The sequence below is a fragment of the Apodemus sylvaticus genome, chromosome 6 (genome assembly GCF_947179515.1).
Source record: "Apodemus sylvaticus chromosome 6, mApoSyl1.1, whole genome shotgun sequence".
Taxonomy (NCBI): Eukaryota; Metazoa; Chordata; class Mammalia; order Rodentia; family Muridae; genus Apodemus; species Apodemus sylvaticus.
Genome location: NC_067477.1, coordinates 43813743 through 43837849, shown reverse-complemented (window position 1 = coordinate 43837849; position 24107 = coordinate 43813743). Strand labels below are relative to the sequence as shown.

At 33.5% G+C, this 24107-nt stretch overlaps 1 protein-coding gene across 3 annotated transcripts in view; it reads left to right on the top strand.

Moving 5' to 3' along the window:
* Positions 1–24107, top strand: part of Gphn (gephyrin) — a 447337-nt gene that overhangs the window by 289100 nt on the left and 134130 nt on the right. The gene's annotated exons all lie outside the window — the stretch shown is intronic.

The window sequence follows — 24107 nt, the reverse complement described above, 5'->3', positions numbered from 1 at the left end:
TCATGATACAGCCGTGTAAACCTGAGACCCTTACTAGTTTATCATTTCCTCTTTAACAGTGTTTTCTTTTCTCCACTGCAAAACCAGGCTCGGCTTCCGTCGTGCTCATCTACCTATAGTGTATCTGAGGTATATTTTGCACGTGTCTTTTTACATGGTCAATAACATGCTCGCACTCACCTTTTCTTTCTTTCTTTTTTTTTTTTTTTTTTTTTTTTTTTTTTTTTTTTTGGTTTGGCCTTAATTTAATTTGCCTTGCACTTTGCCCTTGGCCGAAAGGGATGAGGGTATCAGATGGGAAAGTCACCAGTGTTTGGGGGAAATTTCTATACTGCACTATTGTCAGAATAATTTGACTTCCAGTAGTCTTTATACACACTGAAATAGCTAAAACCCTAATAGCCAACTTGATTATTACTGTTACCTTATTCTTCAGTAATTTCTCTGAGTCAGGTAATTTAAGGTTCTATTTTTTAAAGAAGATTCTACTTTGAACATATATGTGTCTATTACTGGTACTGAAGATTTGAATTAAATTAGTCAATATCCCTTCCCATTATCCAAACACTTCTGAAAATATCCAGAAATGACTATTAAACGGGGAAAAACTGAGGAAAAACTAAATATTTCACTTATGCGTATTTTAACTGAAAGATCTGTTCCCTTCTGGAAAATCAGGTTACTTAGCCAGGCAGTGGTGGCTTTAATTCCAGGACTTAGGAGGCAGAGGCAAGTGGGTCTTTTAACTTCAATTCCAACCTTGTTTACAGAATGAATTCCAGGACAATAAAGATTTCACAGAGAAACCCAGGGGGATGTGAGGGATCAGTTAGGTTTCCTTGGTACTTGTATTTTCTTAAAATTCTTTTCAAATAGATTATACTAGGTATGAGAATCATGTTCTTTAATAAAATATATATTATAAAATTATACCTATGTTCTCTTCTTGAAGTTTCATTTTCCTTTACTATTGTTAAACAACAGCATACAGGATTTTCACATTTTTATAAAGTACTTGTCCAAAATATTATTGATATGCTCTGATTGAGTAATGGCATATCTTCTTTCCAAAGCAGAACCAGGGTGTGGCAGATGTAAAGAAAAAAGTATATATTTCTAAAGAAAAAATTATTTACATATGATTTTAACATACTGGGTTTTTTACAGCATGACATTTTTATACAATTTGTAAACCAGTATTGAGGTAGTTTGTGCAGAAAAAAACAAATTAGCATTTTTAGATTTCAAATTTTAGAAAGTTTCAAAAGATATAATTTAACTAAATTCATATCCTAACAATGTTGAATGTATTGGATCAGTAAAGTGTAGTCATCCTGTGTAATTTTTATTTTCTAACTTAAAATTGTCAATAGTTTTTTTCTTTTATGCCTGACTTTGCATAAAGAATTTTTTTGTCAGCAAAGAAATCATTTCTTCAAATTTTTTATATTAAAAACATACTACAATACAGCAATCATGTTGGTGTTTTAATGAGCAAATAATGGTTGAAACATCATGGCGACAGCTTTAGTATAGGCACATTCCAGCCATGTGTGTGCCACTCTCATCATCATAACTGAGGTTTCACCAAAAGCTGAGGGAGTATTAGTCAAGATGTATAAAATACTTCTCATAAGTAAACATTCACATCGGTAAGTATGGTAGATTTAGGCCAACAAAGTTATCTTGAAAATGACATTCTTATTGGGCATCTTGAATATTTCCATGAAGATGAAAAAAATACTTCCTTCTTGAAAAATCGTCTTGGAAATGATTAATAAAAGATAAATTAACTATAATATAACTTTTTGAAAACATGGGTATATATCATCCTATCATTACATTTCTATAGGCCTTTTCTTTAATACCAAAGGCATATGATTCCCTATGTAACAAATATATAACACATTTCTTTCTGCCACTTCATCTAGGCACTTCTCCATTTCTCTTCAGAGTGTTTAAGAAGGCTGCCATTGGCATCATCTCCAATTACAGCCTACAGCGTCCATCAGGGTATACGTTCTCTGTGACACCGTGTGTGCAGGAGGACTCTCTGGTGTGCATGTGGAACTGGCATTTGGAACTTGTGCAATGCATTTGCTCCATGGCATTCAGCTCTTACAGGAACTTAACTCCATCTGGGTTTATTTTCCTTTCATTGTGACATGCAGGCTCTCCTTAATTGTCATAAAGCATGTTTCTCATGGGTCATTTGTGATTTTTCTCTAGTCTTCTCTGTCATCCTTCTGTGTCTTTTGTAGATGGTATTTGTATTCAGACTACTAAAAGAAGAACAAATATAAATTTGATATTCATGACAATCACCTGCACAGAAAGTATCTTCTATATTGTTTTCTTTAATCTAAAACTGGTAGCTGTTTTATAAACCTTAATTAGACTTTTTCATCATCCTTTTATTATGATTATTAATCATTTTATTCATTTACATCCCAAATGTTGCCCCCTTCCCCGCCTCCTTCATGAATTCTTCTCTTATTCCCCCTCCCCTTCACGTCTGAAAGCCCCAAACCAGCATCCTCTCATCCTAGGGTATCATGTCTCTACAGAAGTAGGCTCATCCTCTCTCACTGAAGCCAGACAAGGCAGCCCTGTTACATAATTGCTGGGGGCCTTGGACCAGCCCTGGTATGCTCTTTGGTTGGTGACTCTTTCTGGGAGCGCTCAGGGATCCAGGTTAGTTGACATAGTTGGTTTTTACTATGGGGTCATTATCCCCTTCAGTTCCTTCAATCCTTCCTCTAGCTTTTCCATAGGGGTCCCTGACCCTGTCCAATGGTTGGTTATGAGAACCTGCATCTGATTCAGTTAGCTGCTGGTAGAATCTCTCAGAGGACAATCCATGCTAGGCTCCTGTCTGTAAGTACAATATAACATCAGTAATAGTGTCAGGGATTGGTGCCCTCAAATGGGATAGATCCCAAGTTGGGCTGGTCACTGGTCATCCATTCCTTAAGTCTCTGCTCCATTTTTGTCCCTGCATTTCTTTTAAACAGGAAAAATTTGGGGTCAAAAGTTTTATAGGTGGATTGGTAGTATCCCCATCCCTCCACTGGAGATGGTCTAGGAATACTATCTCATGTATCAGTTTTTAAACGGAAGCCTCTTTTAGGACTACTGGAAACTGTAGTGTTTACTTTATGGCAGAACAGCATAAGTAGCCAGACCTTCCCCCACTCAATATAAACTTTCCCCTGTGACAAGATCATGTTCACTTTACCTCCCTTCTAACTCTTAATATGCGTGTTAATTTTACCAATTGTATATCACTTTCTTCTATGCCATTCACAAGATTAAAATAGTAAATGTTGCTCAAATGAGCCTATCCATGAATTGTACAAGAGCAAGATAATCTATAACCTCATGTGGCTGAAGCTGCTCTAACAAATTTGGCTCTTTTGTTTGAAGTAAATATGCAAAGTATATATCCAAAAAGGAAGAACTCACTTTCAAATTTCTGATACTCAAAATGTTAATCATTGGTTTTGATGTTGGTTAAAGATTGCTTCAGAGCTGGAGAGAGGCATCCACATTTAAAAGCATTTAGGAGAAGTTGCTGCTCCTTCAGAGGACCCAAGTTTGATTACTGCTCCCATGTCAGGCCGTTTAGACCACCTGGAGCTCCAGCCCTCGCTCCCTCTCCTGCTCTCCCTCTCCTTCCTTACCCTCTCCCTCTCCCTCTCTCCTCATGCTCACATACATGATCACATTTTTTTAAATATTGTTTTGGAAATTCCTTATTATAAACAAAAACCAAAAACACTATCTCCTGGTAGAAATTGTGTTCATTCTGATCTATTTAAGAAATGTGTATGCCTTAAATGCCAGCATTCAGGAGGCAGAAGAAGGTGAATCTTTGTGAGTTCAAGGATAACCTAGTCTACCTTCTAAATCCTAAGACAGCCTGCACTACATAGTAATCCCCTGTCTCAAAAATATTAAAATATAGTAGAAATACAGTATGATTGCATCACAATTTAACATGCAATATCTCAAAAATAAAACAAACATAAATATTCAACTTATTTTACTTTTATAATTCAAATTGAACCCTTTAAAGCGCTCTTTTAATGATCCATATTTAGCCATAGTAGAGCTGATTGATTTTGTTGGAAACATTGAAGTTATTTCTTTCTTGTTGAGTATACAGACTGGAATTCATTAATATGTCTTTTTAATGATAATGTTTAGCTACTAAACCCTAACATGAGAGTTGTCCTTTGGCTTCTACAACATATTGACTTCTAAGACATGATCTAAATAAATTTTGACTGAATAACATTTGAAAGCTTTTGCAAACAAATTTCAGTTAAATTACAAAGAGTAAATTCTAGTAGGTGAAAAAGACAATTCTACTTTAAATACTATAGCATTTCCTGTAGAAAAATTTAAAGAACCAAACACCACAGAACCAAAATATCTCTAAGGTAAAGTTAGCTATAGCTATAATGTAAGATTATATGCTTCATAGTGACAGCCCACAGTTTTTCTACTCCATAAGAATTTCACATAGAAAATCTTTTTAATTGGGTCTGGTGAGATGGCAGTATTTGGGGGGGGGGGGGGAACTTGCAGTTCAAGCCTTATGAACTGAGTTTGATTTGAAAGATTCAAAGAGGCGGGACCTAGTCATCCTTCGACTGCCAAGTGTGCACCCCCTATGTACATGATGATAGTACACAGACACACACACAGAGAGAGAGAGAGAGAGAGAGAGAGAGAGAGAGAGAGAGAGAGAGAGAGAGAGAAATAATAATGTATTTTAGAATAAAACTCATCATTGACTTTTGTTCACCCATGTGTTTTAGTGTAGTTGTCTGTGGTATTCTGCTCTATGATTCCTATGTATTCCTATTTTTATGCCATTTTTATCCAGTAGTAATGAAAGTGGAGATAATGTGACAAGATCTGTTAAATAGTATCTTTTGAAAACTGTTTCACTGGTGCTAAAAAAGTTTCTTCTGGCTGGGCAGTGGTGGCACATGCCTTTAATCCCAGCACTTGGGGAGGCAGAGGCAGGCAGATTTCTGAGTTCAAAGCCATCCTAGTCTAGGACAGCCAGGGCTACACAGAGAAACCCTGTCTCAAAAACAAACAAACAAACAAACAAAAAAAAAAACACAAAAAAGTTTCTTCTGAAGCTGGGCAGTGGTGGTGCTTGCCTTTAATCCCAGTACTTGGAGGCAGAGGCAGGCGGATTTCTGAATTCATTGCCAGCCTGGTCTATAGAAAGAAAAAAAGAAAAAAAAATTCTGTATTGCCTCACATTTAATTTTTATCATTTTAATTCTTATTCTCAAACATAATATAAGTAAAAGTCCTATGTCTTTAAACATTAATATTGTATTATCAAATAGCATGGAGGAAGTCTCTAATCTTTCAACAACTTTAAAAGTAACTTGTGGGGTTTTTTTCCTATTATTCTGAACATAAATACTTAAAAGAGATCATATGTCCTTTTTGAATTTTTGGATGTAAATTAATATATTTGAATTGGTCTATCAAAATAAGAAAGTATGTACCTCAAGTAATGAATAAACATAAATATAATGCGGAAATAGATTGCTTTTGTTAAGTCTAAAACATTCTTGAAAAAAAATTGAAAAGACATAATGGGTATTCAAACAGGATGATAAGTATTTCTATCATGTACTTTGTAGTATATTTTCAAATCCTCTAATAAGAATGTCTAAATGTAGTGTTTTAGTTAACACTGCGGAATGTTTGCTTGTGTACTCTCTCATGTACTATGATCATTTAAAATACAAGAGGTGATCAGTAAAAATGGTCATAAGAAATCTAAAGATAAAAATATGAATGCATAGATACCCAGAAAGTTTTATACTAAATGTCTTAAAGCTAATAAATAGACAAGCTGTTTGTAGCTGACAGGGAAGAGAAAGAAATATATCTTCTCGCTTGTAGAAAAATCAGGAATTAATAGAGTCCATAAAATACTTAATTGTATATCCAACTTCACAAAAATACAAGTTTGGTGATGTTCAAGTTTCAATGATCTAGAGAATTTATAAATGCAGCATTAAATTTGAGACAAGGATAGTTATAGCTCAATGATATTGTACAATTTAATATGCAACAAAATGTTATGACCCGCCTACATTTATATTTACATTTCCAGCTGCTATTTAAATATACTTTTATGATGTCAAAAACATATATGTCAAACTCTAAATTCTGAAGCACTTTTCTCTATCAGAGGTCATGTTTCTAATATTCTCTAGCACAGGAATCTTCCAAGTGTCCTTCACTCTTCCTTACTTTTCACCTTTACTTATTTTTGACATTTACTGTGTTGTAAATACTATCATTTTTTTCAATTACCTCTTTTTAATTCTCACTTCTGATGCAAACAGTATTTTTAACTGGATTTACTTTCACTTCATGACTTTGGTGAGACAAGTAGTATATTCAACATGTCATAAAAGAGGCACTAAGAATATTTGAGAAATAAGATATGCATCAACAATGACCTTTTCTGTCAGTATGAAGATTTTCACCTGTGCTTCAGAGAGAAGTTTAATTCATGTAAATTCTACTATAGTACCTGAGACCAAATAGGTATTAAGTAAGCAGTTTCTTTCCCTTCTCTAAAATAGATGCTTAAGCTTTAATCATAGTAGGCTTGGGTTATCAAAGCAAATAGTTTCCTTTGGTGTGCCCCTTTTTTCTCATCACGGCTAATCTTCTGTAGCACTTCTTCAGTTACCCTCAGTTCTTTGACCAGAACAGCTACAAAGCATACCAGTTATCTTCCAGATAATTCTGCAGCATTCTCTCTTCTTATGGACAGGATTTTAAGGGTCTATAATTTACTTCGGTAATACAATTTGGTATTGAAGAAAAAGGAAGATGTAATTCATAGATGTTAGTAAGCATAGAAACTGGAAACTTCTAAGGAAGGGTGAAGCTATTTTTACCTATAACGGAGATTGATACTATCAGAGATAAATGTCTCTGTTCCTCTTTTCAAACCCATGCTTTGTGTAATTTATTTTTCTCATATTTTCTTGTACCAACTCTTCTCCATTTGAACAGGATATTGGACTATCGGTTTTATTACTAGATGTCTCAGAAGAATCTTGTCTTCCCTGGGTGAACCAGTACATTTACTCTCTGTTTTTTCTCCAATAAAAGCAAACCTTCTTTGTCTTTTTTTTCTTCTTGGCTTTTTTGTGTAGTTTGTATTACTTCTGCCAGACATGCTGTCCTCCACTTTGTAGCTCATATCTGTCTTCTAGAAAGCTCATCTAAGGACTTGTTTGCCATCCACTCAAGGGAATTACATTTGTGCTTAGAGTCTTACCCTATATTACTTTTTCTTCTGCAATTTTTTTCTTATTTTGTACCTGCTGGTAATCATCTTAATCTCCTAAACTCTCTTCACATGTGTCCACTCTAACACTATGTGACGCTACACAATAATTCAGAGTGGAAACTTGAGAGTTATCTTCCATCCCATATGACTAAACAAAATCCAGTGGATTTTGCCTTATTTTAGTCTCCTGAACCTGTACCTCACTCTTTAGAACTACCTTCAGAGATGTGTTTATATTTCTTCTTAAGTAGGTATAGTCTCTAGGTTAGTTTCCTTATGGTTGTCTATTCTACAAATAATTCATCTTCACCTTGTTCACTGTAGTTAACATATTAAATGTTGATGTAGCTATACCATTCCATGACTTAAAATCATTCCATAGCATCAATGTTCTGTAGAGATTGCCCTGTGCCGATATGATCAACCTCTCTTTTTAATCACTCCTGCTCATAGACTGAATTTATCTTCAACCACACCTAATTTCCCAGTTGGCAGCAGGGGGTGGGGGGTAACTGGAGAGATGGCTCAGTGATTAAGTGCACTGGCTACTCTTCCAGAGGTTCAAGGTTGAATTCCCAGCACCCACATGGCAGCTCACAACTGTCTGTAACTCCAGTTGCAGGGAATCTGACACCTTTACACAGACACAAGCAGGCTAAACACCAATACATATAAAATAAATTAAAAAGGGAAGTTGGGGGGAGAAACTGGGAAGAAGACAGTGATTAGTGAGAGGAGGAAGGGAGGTGAGAAGAGGAAGAGAGGGGAGAGTAAAGAAGGTAATGGAGGATGCATATGATCAAAATATATTACTGCATGTAAAGAAAATTACCAGTTACTAGGTTTACTAACATCAATGAAGAGCTAAAGAGATGGCTCAGCGGTTAAGCAGTTAAGAGCACTGACTGCTCTTCAGAAGATCCTGAGTTCAAATCCCAGCAACCACATGGTGGCTCACAACCATCCTTAATGAGATCTGATGCCCTTTTCTGTCTGAAGACAGCTATAGTGTACTTACATATAATAAATAAATAAATAAATAAATAAATAAATAAATAAATAAATAAATAAATAAATCTTTAAATATAATCAATCAATTGTACCTGATTATTCAACCAACTGATGCCAATTTATATTACCCAACTAAATTATAATGTAATAAAATTTTATTACAGCACATGAAGTGTGTATTCACTGAACTTTCTTTAGTGTGTTTTGAACTGCGAGATCAAGAGCAAGTTGATTTACATTATACCTATTTTTAAATTTTAGATTATTTAAGGAAAATCAGTAGATATTCAGTAAATATACTTTAAATAAATGTGGCTTATTCCCTGACTTATTTGTAATGCTGTAAACCCCATTAACAAGTTATAAAACTTGGTTAAGTAAAGTCATTGACTTCATTTAGTTTGCTCCCTTTCTTCATCCAGCATACAATAAGCACTTAATAAACAGACAATGTCTATATCATGAGTTGAAATAGTGTCCAATACCCTATTAGCTGTTAGTGTCAAATGTCCCTAAGACTTACATTCATTTTTAATTCCTGCTAGCATATGCTAATCTAGATAGGTAGCATCCTCGTTTTGGGGGGAACCTGAAATAATGCCATATGATCAATTGTTTATTTTTAACCATAATTCTTTACTGACCTTGTATATTCTGTGTAGAGAATCTCCAATATTATAGAACTCATCTTCTCTCCTTATAGAAACATGCACTGGCTGGCAATCGGTTTAACGGAAAAGGAAGATTAACTAATATATACATTTTTACTTCCTTGTTTTAATTTGCTCTTTGCAATAATTTAAAAATTTACAAGAAATTTTTACTCCTCAGTGAAATGCCCATCATTGTGTTGTGTAATATTTCCTTTTATCCACAGATCAACATTTTGCCTTCATTTCTTTTCTTACTCAACTCACTATGTTTTCTATAAAGGAGTACTGTCAATGCACATTTGTACAACTTCTGTAATCATATAATTTTAAATATGCTGAATTTTAAGTAGATCATGGTCATATTTTCTTTTGATCATTACCCATAGATTTATAAACAGTATGAGGTTACTATTACTTCTAATACCATTATTTTTAGAATCCACTAAAGTAACTTAATATGTAGTAATATACTTCTGTTTGTTTATTTTACACAAAGTATGCATTTTGGGTATACTAAAATGAATAACCTAGATTTTACTTCTGTAAGTAAAATGATGACCATTCCATAATCACGTTTTTTCCTAACTTTCACAGCATTTCCCTCTAACCTAGGTGAATTAGTTACTTTTCTCCTGGCTAAAATAACTTCAATAAAGAATGATTTATGTAAGCTGACCATTTGAGGGGATATAATATATCTTAATAGGGTAAGGGTGACTGTGGGAACAGTCTGCAGCTGTAGCAACAGTTAGCTAATGTCTGGATTGCTCACAAAGCAGAAACCAGACCTGAAGAAGAGCCTCCCTATAAGTCTGAAGACCCAGTCCAATTCATTGCCTCCAGTTAAGCCCAGCCTTTTGAAGGATCCACAACTTCCCAGCTGGGGACCAAGTGTCTGAATACTTGAGTCTGAGGTGGGAACCATTTCACAATTAAATTATATCATTAATGGTTTTTCATCTAAACCATACAACGCAGAAGAAATTTTTGTGTATGTTTTCTTACACCTGGAAAGATGGTTCACTCAAGATTTGTAAAGAAACCTTTTAAATAATTTCAAGCAATGAATGGAAGTGCTTTTAGGGCTTAATTCTCTAACAGAATTGTGAAGACAGAAAAAAAAATTAAGTAGGTCTTTTCTTAGCAGCCTATGTTGTTTTAAGTCATATCCTTTTTTTTTCCTTTGGGAATTATCTGTATTGACTATTTCTGAGCTAAGGTCAAAATACCCTAAGCTTACACTGTATTTAAGATTTCAGAATGTGAGAGAAGGCATATTTTTATTTCAGGATTTTAAAACTTTACAACTGGGCTGGAGAAATGACTTAGAGGGTAAGAGCACTAACTGCTCTTGCAAAGGTCCTGATTTCCATTCCCAGCAACCACATGGTGGCTCACAACCATCTGTAATGAGATCTGATTCCCTCTTCTTGTTTGTCTGAAGACAGCTACAGTGTACTCATATAAATAAAATAAATCTTTAAGAAAAAAAAACCTTCACATTTATTTTTTGTGGAAAAAATCTATTTTAATTAGGTATTTAGGATATTATAAAGATCTTCATGCTTCAGTGGTTAATAATTCTTCTCATAGTTTTGAAGTAAACTTGCTGAAAAATAAATCATCCTTGATTTTAAAACTGCCCCCGCCCCAAAGGCTGAAGCAAGTTTATTTTATTCCAGTCTGCTTTTATAGCACTTTAAGTACTTGCAAAATGATAAGATCAGTTCTGTGTCAAGGAACAAGCAAGACAATAAACAAAATCCAGTAAACACCTTTCTGGGGGGCTAGTCAGGGTAACCCAAGACAAAAGGAATGCTGTACAACACAAATGTAAATGTTCTTAATCTGGGCCTATTTCATGAATGCTGCTCTAAAGTCAGATTCCCACCTTGAGCTTACTTCTTTTGTTCTGGCCTGATGTCAAATTCCTGCCAAGTGTCTAGGAGCAAGTGGCCCCAAAAATCTCTGCACATCTCCCCCATTTTGATTTCATAACAAGACTGAGCCTGTCTTAGGTCATTCTGACAAGAATGCCTTCCTTACCCATCATGGAATAGCATCAAGCAATGCTATTCTGTCTTAAGTTGGTAAGGCTCTGTGCAGAATCTTACCTGTCCATGGTTTGCTGTTGAATATTACAACTCTGTACAGGGATCCATTTTTAGTTTCAAGCCATGTACTTAGGCCACCAACATACTGAAGTTGTTAAAGGCAAGTTTTATCACAATGGGCAGGAATAAAATTATTTCCAGGACAAGGATGTCTACCATGATCAAGCCATATATGCCATCCTTGAAGCTTGACCAAGATGGGAATACTGACCTCAGGTCACAAATAATTTTATCAGCATTATCTGCAGCATCAAAGCTCAGTGGAGCAGCATTCTTTAAATTTATAATCTTGGGCTCTTAAAAATTCAGGCAAGCTTACTAAATACAAACCTCCCACAGTCACCAGGATGCAAAGATACAATATAAAAATAATCCTCCAAATCCATAATAATTCTATATGCATTTCCTGGGATGGCAGGTAGAGTAGGCAAGCCAGGCCATAATGACCCCACAAGTTCCAAATCCTCATCAATCCTTCACAAACCCTGCAACAATCTCCACCTGCTTAATTTTTTCTTAATTACAGATGCAAGTGAGTTAGAATCGTGAGCTTGTGAAAAAACTGAAAACTGCAGCCAATGGAACACTGGCAGCTTAACCACAATCTTCAAGTTTCTCTTGTATGGTTGCTTATAATTTTGAAGAGCCCATGAAGTGATATCATTGGAAAGTTTTGCTTCAAGGAATGTCTAATATCCCTACATTATCTAAAAACTATTTTTTTAAAAGTTATAATTGGGGCTGGAGCAAGAGCTTAGCAAGTAAAATGCTTGCCTCACGAGCATAATGAGTTTGTATCCCTAGTCTATGTAAAGCCAGGCTCTGTTGCATACATGACTGTCACCATAGTGCAAGCACAGACAGGAGTATCTTTTGCCAACCAGCCTAGCAAAATCAGTTAGCTCTGGGTTCAGTGAGAGAAGGATTGAGAAAGATACCACATCTACCTCCAGCACTCACATGCATACATGCAGAACTAAGTTTGGAAGTTTACATACATGCAGAACTTGGAGCTAAATTTGAATCCTAGCATTAGACTTGCAACCACAGTCTTTACTAGGTCTATTGTGTTAACTTCTCTGCAGGAATAATAGTTATTGCTGGGCCGTGGTGGCGCACACCTTCAATCTCAGCACTTGGGAGGCAGAGGCAGGTGGATTTCTGAGTTCGAGGCTGGCCTGGTCTACAGAGTGAGTTCCAGAACAGCCAGAGCTACACAGAGAAACCCTGTCTCGGAAAAAACAAACAAAAAACAAAAACAAAAAACAGAAAAAGGAATAATAGTTATTACTATTGTTTCACACAGTGTAAAATAATATTTCTATAAACCATAATAAAATTTGAAGGATACACTTTTTTGATGTGATTAAAACTAAATACTGTGGGGCTAGAGACTTAAGAGTCTCTTCTAGAATACCACTGTTTGGAAAGGGGAGAAGAAAAACTACACAATAATAGTAAAGGTTGTTTTATTGGGTTTTTTTTTAAATGATTTATTTTTATTTCACATACATTGGTGTTCTTCCTGTTTGTTTGGGTGTGAAAGTAACTGATTCCCTAGAACTGGAGTTACAGATAGTTGGGAATTACCATGTGGGTGCTGGTAATTGAACTCAGGTCTTTTGGAAGAGCAACCAGTACTCTTAACTACTATATCTCTAGCCCCAAAAGGTTGTTTTTTATGAAGTATCTTGTAATGTTAATCTTCAGATGGTATAAGTAGCTGGAGAACTTTTAGTCTTTCTTCCTTCCTATGAGTTTTCTCCTTAACTACTGAGATTTTAGGAGGGCAACCCAAAATTCTTACATATTTTGGAAAACCTTCCTTCAGTCTGGTTTGGAACTCAGATTCAAAACTCCACCCCACACTCAGGGATGTAAAATAGGAAATGATTAGAAGAACCTTGATTCTAAACTATTCTAGTTCCACTTAATTACAAGTACTTTACATAGCAAGGTGTCAATTTTTTGTGTATTATTTTTTGAACTCTAACAAAAAACATGTTTTAGGCTGAAAAGTAATTAATTTTGATGTTATAAGTGAATGTTAAACCTGAAATTGATTATGACACTTACTAATAAATTTGCCAATAAATCATAAGTATATATTAATTATGTTTCCTTCAGTGTCCTGTAAAATATATAAGAAAATGGTATAAAAACTAAGTTTGGAATGCTACTTGCAAATATTCTGATTATTGTCATTTTTAAAAATTCATATTTATATAAGGCTGCATTCTCATGTAATATTACACTAAAAATTAAAGCTATTTTGAGTTTGAGATTTAAAAAAAAAGAAAAATTAAAACTTGGGCCTAGAGAGATGGCTTAGTAGTTAGTAATGCTTGCTGCACTTCCAGAAGATCTGAGTTTGGGTCCCAGCACCCATATTAGGCAACTCACAAGCACCAGTAACTTCAGTTCCAGAGCATCTAATACCTCTGGCCTCTAGGCACCTGCACTAGCATACTCACACACACACACACACACACACACACACACACACACTGATACACATAATTAAAAATAAAATACATGTACTTTAATATCTGCAGGGGAAAATATCAACATTTGGGGGCCTTGTGTTCATAAATTAGTTTTGAAGACTATTTTAAAATTTTTCAAGATATTATTCAACCCCCAAAATAGCATTTGCTGAATACAGATTAAAGTTTTCAGCCTATTATATAACTCTTAAAACACCACAATACTTCTTTAGGAAACGTGTTTCTCTATTAGAGGTAGTATCTACTTTTCAAAAGTTGTAAATAAGGCTTATTTAATTGATTTTCCTATTATATACTACTTCGAAAAGAAAAAATAAAAGCGAACCATGCTACTGCTCTTCAGAACATAGCTTAATATCCTTTATTTCTTCAATTTTGCTTAATTATTATTAATTGTTTAATGCATAAGAGTTCCATAAGTAAATGGGGAGGAGTTCAGTGAGCATCATAGGTTAGAATTATATATGCATAGGAAACATTTTTTGAAAATGAACTTGTTTTTTTGTAAAGTCAACACATTTGATTCTAAGTACATATTTTGAATCCTGTGGGGTCCATTTTAGCTATAATGAAACTTTTCTTCACCACTTCTGTTACTTAACAAATGCTTAGTATCCTTTGCAATTGTAGCTATCACCTCAGTGTGGATTCATCTTAAATACATACAGTCTTACTATTTCTTTCTTTTTTTTTCTATGTTCTTTGTTTACATTCCAAATGATTTCCCCTTTCCCACTTCCCCCCTCCCCATATGTCCCATATGCCTTCTTCTCTCCACCCATTCTCCAATCACTTATGGGACATATGGGGAGGGGGAAGTGGGAAAGGGGAAATCATTTGGAATGTAAACAAAGAATATAGAAAAAAAGAAAGAAATAGTAAGACTGTATGTATTTAAGATGAATCCACACTGAGGTGATAGCTACAATTGCAAAGGATACTAAGCATTTGTTAAGTAACAGAAGTGGTAAAGAAAAGTTTCATTATAGCTTACTATTTCTAAGTGTAATATACCCATTATTCAAGATTTGCTACTCTCTACTTGATTTTCATTTTTTATTTTTACTTTAATAATGAATATTAGAAAAAATAAGAGGTTTTTCTACGTGGTAATCTATCATTAGAACAAACTAAGTAGAAATAAACATGTGAAATCTATTATGATGTTCGAAATACTAATTTTGAAATCTCTAACTTACATGCATATGGTGACAGAGTAATTTGTGGATATGCTTTTTTTTTATTGTACTTAATTCTTGGCCTAGATAATTGGTAATCCAGACTCAAATTATTTTTCAGTGGTGTGTATAAATTAAGTAACTATGAATTGGTCAATAAATTGAAATCTTATCCATTCTTTAGAGTATCATTTATGAATTTATCTTTTAAACTGCAGTAACAATCATTAGTGAAAGCAAAAAAGTTTATTTAGGATATTAAGAGTTATATGAAATTATTATAATAAATAAAATGCTTGATTTGAATTATTCTTGCAAAGATATTTCATATATAATATATATATGTGTGTATATATATATATATATATATAAACTTGGAGAGAGAGCACTGAGAATGCTGGCATCAGGTGTCATACCAGCACACCTTATTTTCAAGGGGAAAAGAAGATTAAAAAAACCACAGGAGAGAAGCATTGTGAAAAGAAAAAAAAGAATAGCTAGAGGGTGGAAACATTGAAGAAAAGAAACCAGCTGTAGCTATTGCTCCTTTTGTTGCTTCAGTACTTGACTACATCTCTTGTTCCAAATCACATTTGCAGTTAAAAAACAGAAACAGTAACTACTAACCAAGGTGAAATTTTAGACCTTAATAGTTACACATTGAAACTCCACAAAACTCTGTATGAACTCGAATCATATGAATATATTTATAGCCATTGTTTTCAATAATATTAATCATTTTCCTCATTCTTTTGCTGTCTTCCTCGGGATAAGAAATGACTATTTCTGATCTTTATCCATGCAATTGTGCATTTAGAATTTATTACCAAGATGTTATAAAATCCAGCTTGCTAGTGTTTTCTCTCTTTGACATCTTGCTACTTACAATACTTAAGCACAATTCTTTTTGAGCTACTGTACTTAGGAATTCTTGCTGAGAAGTAGAACATAGACTAGAGCATGGCTCTCTGAAGATGCCTATATGTACACATGAACCAAAAGAAAAATGCTGTAGGAATAGCATGTACCTAATACTAATTACTAATTTACTAATACTAAGTTATCTGTAACTGAGTATTGAGCTTCATATTATGAGTATAGTGTTTGACAAAAAGGAAATTTTCAAAAAATGAAGGCAATACAACCAATCTAAAATTGGATGCTTCCAAGTTTATCCCTAGTGCTACTTGTTTGTGAAGACTAGGCATCCCTCAAAGAATATATTCAGCCTGAAGAGTAGGACAAAGAAAAGGAGATGACTAGTGAGACCTGCAAGTAGTTCTTTAAGGAACTATTGAGACAATTATCATTTGTGTGCTGTCTAACATATTTGCCTAAAGTCATTTCAATTAAATTAAGGCTGATTTTAGTACCATTATTATCATAATGTTTGACAGCAAAATTATCCAACTTAAAATGCATTAAACATATATTTTTATACCCATGACAGTTCCAAAGCAGTTATTAATCCTCATAATTGCCCTCAACATTTCAAACATTTATTAGGAATATTTTTATAGTCAGTGCTTAGCATCCTTTAGAGTTCTAGTTAGCATTCATCATATTTCATATGTACATCTTTGTTACCTGAAAATAAAGCAAATTTTTTTCCAGGTAGAGAGAAAAACTATCTTACATTTGTCTTTGTCCTTTCATATTTTATTTTAAAAAACATGGGAAGCAAGAAAATAGTTTGAAATTGTAGGACTAATCTTTATATTCCTGTAGTGTTCTTTTCCCTAGACTATGAGGTACCAAGCTTTTCTTATTTTTTACCAAAAACATTTTAAAGAAAACCAAGGTCAGTATAGTGCTTAAACCATATAACTCCAATATAAAGAAATCAGTTCCTCCAATCTTGATGACGCAAACAAAAAATATTAAAAGAGTAGAGCTTATAGTCATTTCAGTATCTTTGATTAAGCTTAATAAGTTTTCAAAGCCTCACCAACATATCAGTTTAAATCTGTTTCAAAAGTTTAAGGTACAAGGATAACCTAAAATAATCTGAGATTATTTATTCAGTTATGGCTACCATTTAACAGAGGTCTTTATAGCTATGAGTTTAAAACATTAGCATTATGTTTTTTTCTTAAAGACTATATAAAGATATTTAGATTGTACCAAGTCTAAGTTTAAAACAAGTATAAGGTCTGTTAATAGTGGCAGTCTATTAAAATGTCTTTTCAGCAACCCTTTCCAGTTTCTGTTCCTATTTTAATGAAATATTTCAGCTACATGATAAACTATTCATATGCTAATCATCTACATTTCTTAGATTCTGGGGTAAAAAAATCAGAACCTCTTGGATGCTAGAATCTACAACTGACCTAAACCTCAGCTCTTACAACCTTAACAGGATTTCTTCTTTGATCCTCATGAAATAGTAAATATTTTCAAAAAAAAAACAACCTTTCAATCTCATGTTGCTGGAACTATTAACTCTTTAACACTTGGGTCTGTTTCTGTTACCAATTTTTGGCTCTTCTAACTAACAACTTATTTAGCTTGGAAAAGGTTGTACACAGTTCTGTGCTAAAATGAATTGAGAAATACAGTTCTGATGCCTCAACTTTAGTAGTTGGTATACTAGATTATAGTTACCATTATCATTATTCCAGTTATCATCAGAGCAATGCATATTTGTCCATTACAAAATGTTGGATGTAATACCAACCATTTTACCTCAATTAATTTGTTTAGCTTTTAAAATAATCTCATGAGACGATAACTAAAGAAATTCCCTATTCTTTGTGTGACAATAGCAGTTCTCTCTGCCTTGGAAGTTCTGCTACACAGATACTCATCTGACTGCCTCGTGTCTGAACTAATGCTTTCTCAGAGAAGTCATCCTTGTCCACTGTCTTACTCAGTAGTCTACTGCTGTAGAGACAGAGACTCCATGTTCATAGCACCTCTTATAAAGGAACGCCTTTAATTGAGGCAGTCTTATAGTTCTAGAGGCAGTCCACTATCAACCTCATAAGCAGAAAGGTAAAAGACATAGTGCCATAGAGGACCTGAGAATTCTACCTCTAGACTGGCAGGCAGCAGGAAAAGAGAGAGACTTTGGGCCTTGCTTGGTCTCCTAAAACACTACCCACAGAAACACACTCCAATAAGGTCACTACAAGGTGACCAAGCATGCAAATCTATGAACCTATGGGACAATTCTTATTCAAGCCAGTAACAGGTATACCCTACTTTCTTATACCATTGTTGAGTTTTGTTTTCTTTGTAACACTTATTACTATCTAAAATTATCTAATTTACATACTTTCTAAAGTGTTCTTATCTGTCTACATTTATTAGGATATAAGTTCCAATGTAACAGGTCTTTATTGGTCTTAGTCATGTTTTAATTCAGTCACAAAATATTGTTCAATAAATGAATTTATTATATGCATGTGAACTACTGCTTTAGGAGTTATAATTTAGATTTTTAGCAGATCACACGAGCATATTTCTTTGGACCCACCGCACATGTGCAGAGTAAATTCACTCATATCTATAATAATCTAGTTTTGCTTATCCCAAAAATGCAAATTCTCACAAGCTTTAGAGTAAAACCAGCAGTGTAGAAAGAGTAAATGCCAATTTTGCATGATAATGAATGGAATTGTGCAGAAACAAATAAAATTAATATAAACCTATATTTAGCAATACTATAGAAAAAGGAATGTCCCTTTTCTTACTCATGATTATGTGGGGCTTTTTTTCCTAACATAGGATGTCTAAAATGAAGCTTCACCCCAAAAGTATGTCTGGGATATGCCAAACATTATATTTCTGTTTTCCATAGCAAATATTATTCTCATTTTCTTATGCCTTTCTCTTGACTGAATCTTGACAAGCTGATATTAATTATTCAAAATGAATCTTTAAAAAGCTTGAATAGAAAACTACAAAAGGAATGATGTAGATGGGAGAAAGTTTTTCCCTAGGAAGAGCTCACCAGTTGGTTCTCCAAAACCAAATGTTCACCCCTTGCAAACATACATACAAGTTATATTGTACAGACTGACAGTGTCATGGACTAATGAGTGTGTGTGATTGTGTATATACAAATATACATGCATACATGTATTTAACAACAAATAATAAAATAAGCAGCCATGATGAAAATACAATGAAGGGGAAGTTATATGTATTTCAAATTATATTATAATTTCAAAAATAAAAGAAATAATTTTAAAAATAATTGTGTTATGGGACTAGGGAATGTAATTCAGTGGTAGACTGACTCTTTACCATTATCAAGTCACAAAATTCAGTCCTCAGCATCACACAGACAAATAGTATTATATACTAAGTTTTTAAAGTTGCATTTTAAGATTTTATAAATTGATTTCATTTCCAAATATTATAAACAGTTTTAATATTGCCAAAAATTAAAAATGTAGACCATTTCAAGTAACTATATAAGAAACTGCATAATGTCTTAGAAAAGAATGGTATACAGACACAGTTTCTCAAACTAGAATTCATTATTAACTGTGTTCCCAAGCCTTAAAACTATCAGATAAGATTGTGAAAGAGTTCAAAAGCAGACAGCCAAGAATGTGTGGGTCCTATCTAGACCACCATCTATGATACTTCTTTTCTTTTCTCAGCTGTTACACAGCACTGTTAGTGGACATTTACTCTAAGAGATACTAACTTACAGAAATGTAAATTGTATCTATAAGTACTGCCATTGAATTTTGCTTTATAGTTAAACTGTCTTTAAATTTAGTTCTAAAATTCCTGATGGTGTCTCTATGTGTGTCCCATTATGCAATTACATGGCTATGTATGTGTAATTCTTTTTTGAACAAGATTGAAAATCTTATTAGTTCTTACATTAATGCTTTAGATAAAAATCCTAGGTACATATTTATTTTATGTCTATGAGTTATGAGTTTATCCTTTTTTGAAAAATTGACATTAGACAGTTTTCTCTATACAGTAGAGGTGCAATTTGAACAACAGTTTTTTTTTATTTCATTTGTGTTATATGATGATAGAAGTTTTGATTAGCAATGCAGAATGAAGCACTCATTTCTTGTTCCAGACTTCAGGAAGATTGGGTTTTAGCTCTAGATGACAATGGACATTTTCTAAGTGATTGCTACTATACAATACAGTACAGACAGTGTGTGTTTTTACATTTTCCATGTACCTGCTAATGCTAGTTAAGCATTTTGAAGAATAAAAGCCAGTTTTTCTACTAACATTAACAGTCAGTACTTTAAAAAGGTAAGCAATTTAGCCATGTGCTTTAATAGTATATTAGTTTCATTTTATGTATGAATAAATAATATGACAGTGCATTTGAAAATGAAAAATAAGTATATCAAATCTAAACAGAAACAAAGTATCTTAAAATTCAATAGCTGAAGCCTTACTGATTATATCTGTTCTTGAGATCCATTTCTTTTTTTTTTAAGATTTATTTATTTATTACATGTAAGTACACTGTAGCTGTCTTCAGACTCTCCAGAAGAGAGTGTCAGATCTTGTTATGGATGGTTGTGAGCCACCATGTGGTTGCTGGGATTTAAACTCAGGACCTTTGGAAGAGCAGTCGGTGCTCTTAACTGCTGAGCCATCTATTCAGCCCAAGATCCATTTCTTAAAATTAGGAATTCTTAATACTTCTTATTCAAATATATGTACTTAAATTAACCTTATTTGGTTTTTCAAGAGCTGTCAAAATCACAAAAGTATTAATCTACATTTTTAATTATACATCCAGAATAGCATCCAAACAGGAACTGGTAACAATACAATTATCCCTAACTCTCACTTAGTATTCACTCTGAAAAAACTTTTCTAAGTAAGAGTTTTATATATATTGATTCATTTTCATAAGAATACTATGAGTATGAATATATATTACTATTACTATAATCATTTTATATATGAAGAACCTAGAAATTGTGACTTATCCAGTGTTAATTGTATAATTGATAAAGCCAAAATTTAAATCCAACCAGTTTGGCCTGATAGTACTATTCCTTAAACTGATTTATAGTGGGGGGTTTTTTATTCCTCTATAACAAAGTCCTGTTTTCTGTAGTTCTCGTTGCTAAGATAAATATCCAAAACCAAAAAGGACTACAAGAGAGCTCATTAGCTTAAAGACTTAAAGTACTTTCTGACTTGAGTTTAATCCTCACAACCTACATGACGGAAAAGGAGAACTTTGACCTCCATAAGCATGTGCATAGCACACACACACATGCACACACACACATACAATAAATAAGTAAATTAAAAATAAATATTTTAAGGAATTCCAAGATGGTCTGATTAGAAATGCAATGATTCCCTTTAATAATTTGAAGAAATGATCAATTACTAGTATACAGATAATTGAGATTTGAAGTCAAGAGGGTTGAGTTCTTTTACTATGTTTATCATGTAACCTCAGACAAAGAGTAATACCTCCTTTTAATCACTAGAATGAAAACAAGTTACTTTACAAAATACTTATCAACCTGATAAGAGTGTACAATGCCATAAATACTCAGAAATCCTTACTAGTCAAAATTTTCCATTTGGTGCCATAATACATGAGATAATTAGGTAGTATTTTTTTCCATCCTATGATCAAACTTAAAACTGTAAGTGTAAATCTCAGGAGATAAAGAGATAGATAAATGCTTGCAGGATAACCATGAGAAGCTGAAAAAAATATCCCCAGAAACTGTATAAAGCCAGACAGTGTAGCACAAGTATCTAATTTCAGAACTCTTACAGCAAGATGGAATGCAGTGATAGAAAAATCTCCAGGTGCAAACAAGTTAACTAGCCTGGCACATAGAGCAGCAAACAACAAGAGACTATGACTCAAACAAGATGGAAGACAGAGACCAACCCCTGAGGTTTTTTGCTGACCTCTGTATATACACTATGGCAAATGTGTGCAAATACAGCAAGATTCAAATGTAGTAAATTTTCAGAATACTTAATCAAAATGTTGATAGCAAGAGAGACCCATCTGAGATTTAAAATTTCTGTAAGTCACTGAGATGACTGAGCTTAGAATATAGCTGTGTCTAGGAAAGACAATTAAATGAGAAAAAGTACATGACTTAAGGAAGTATTCACCATTAATCAAGTCCATATTTCCTTAAGTTGCGTACATTCTCTTATTCAGCTTTTCTTTTTAAGGGTGTTCTATCTGTGCTATAATACTAGAGTATTCTTTTTAATAAGAAATAAAAAATTCATCGATTATTTATAAGGAAACAAGTAAGTTTCTGCTTTCAATAATAATTATAATTCACTTCACCATCTGTGTGGCCTGCAGCATGTCCAACTTCATTGAGAAGTTGATACTGAAAAACAATTCATTCAAACCCAGGACGTAAGCATATTCAATGGGATTTAAGACCATAAAAAATTCTTACTATATTGGGAAACTTACAGATGGTCCCTTGAAAATATTTATAAACATTTTACATATAAAAATTATCCTTGGTCCAACAGCAACTTAGGTTGCACATTGCTGATAGATAGTATTGTTACTCTTCATCTGTAATAAACAAATGATTTAGACTTCAAAAACATAGTTTGGATCCATGTGAATTTGTGCATTTGCGTTTGTGTGTAAGTTCACCTATGAGTAAATAATTTAAATATGATAGTGTTAAATGAATGTACTATTTAATTCATCAATTTAACTAGGAATAAAAATACATAGATATTTTTTAGTTTTGAGGGTTTTTTGATAACTTCTTAAGTTAACCATTTTCTTTTTATTTTCTTGTTAGAAATGTTAAAAGGGCAACTGGATAGTTCAATTACTAATTGTGTGTGTGTGTGTGTGTGTGTGTGTGTGTGTGCGCGCGCGCGCGCGCACGCGTGTGCGTGTGTGTATGTGTATGTGTGTACATCTAATTTTTAAGTACTCTTTATATGGTATCTGACAAAGACAAAGAATGGGGACTGGAAAGTTAGCTCAGAGGTTAAGAGCACTGGTGCTCATCATCGAGAGGACCTAAATTTGGTGTGCAGCCCCTACTTCTGATGGCTCACAACCAACTGTAACTGCACTCTAAGGCGCTCATCACACATTGTACATATCTATAAACATACATATCCACATGAATATTTTCCCAAGAATCTTTAAAGACAATGAAGATAGGAAAAATTTCTTAGAACCATAAAATCCTACAAATAAGTTTAAAAATTATTTATTCTAGCACAGGCTTTTTGCTTTCCTTCTGATATGATCTCTCTTGGTACTTTTGTTAAAGTATACAGAGATAGTTGCAGAAAAATGTATTTAAAATAGCAAAGAAGACCCAACAAATGGAAATCTAAAGCAAGTGTAATATAATAATGCCTTTTAAAAATCATTAAATAAAAAAATTGTACAACCAGGTTTAGTAACTGCCATCACATGAAATTATGTTGACCATAAATGATATTTTAAGATACCACAACATGAAGTAAGGTTTTATACTGATATTTTGTGGTTTGTTGCCTAAGCTCAGAATGGAAGGAAACAGTAACTCTTTGGTTACTGGCTTTTAAGATATTTTAGAGTTCTTTAAGAATTACATTGACTTCACTAAAAACCCACAGAAGCATCTTAATTTTATAAATAATTAAGTCCCATAGAGAAGAGATAAGCTTACTAAAGATGTCTAATACAAAACTAGGTTGCACAACTAATCTGAAACTTTCAACCTTTTTATGATCTTTAATTTTTAAAAAAATCATATAGTCTGTTGTCGCTTGGGCCCTGACATGATTTATTAGAAATTTTTTTATTCCGATGCTTCAGATTCTGTCTACATACAACCTAGAAACTATGAATCTGTATCAGCATAGTTACTGATTTGTACTGCTCTTTTAAATTTTCTTTTTATATTTAGATACATGACTCTTGTTAATTTTCCTCATTTTGTGTATGAGGAAATTAAACTCTCCATATGATAAATGTCTCATCCAGTGTCAAAGAGCCAGGAAAAGGACATCACTAAACTTTAAATAATTTTTTCCTTTATTCTGCTGCCTCCCATGTCCTGAGTAAACCAAAACTCTTAGTGTTCTTTAGTTGAGTATATGTTATAGTTCCATAAATCTAGTTAAACGCAAATAATCATTAGGCTCCATTAACCCAAAACCTTGTGCCCTGATTTATTCCAATAAAGTAATAAGTGAATACAACCATGGAGAAAAACACATTTTTAATCAATACTTCATGTTTATGTAACTAAGAAGGGAAATAGGACTTAGGACTCTACAATAAAATTGTTAGCTTGATGCTGTTTCAACCAAAACTTTCCTTTTGT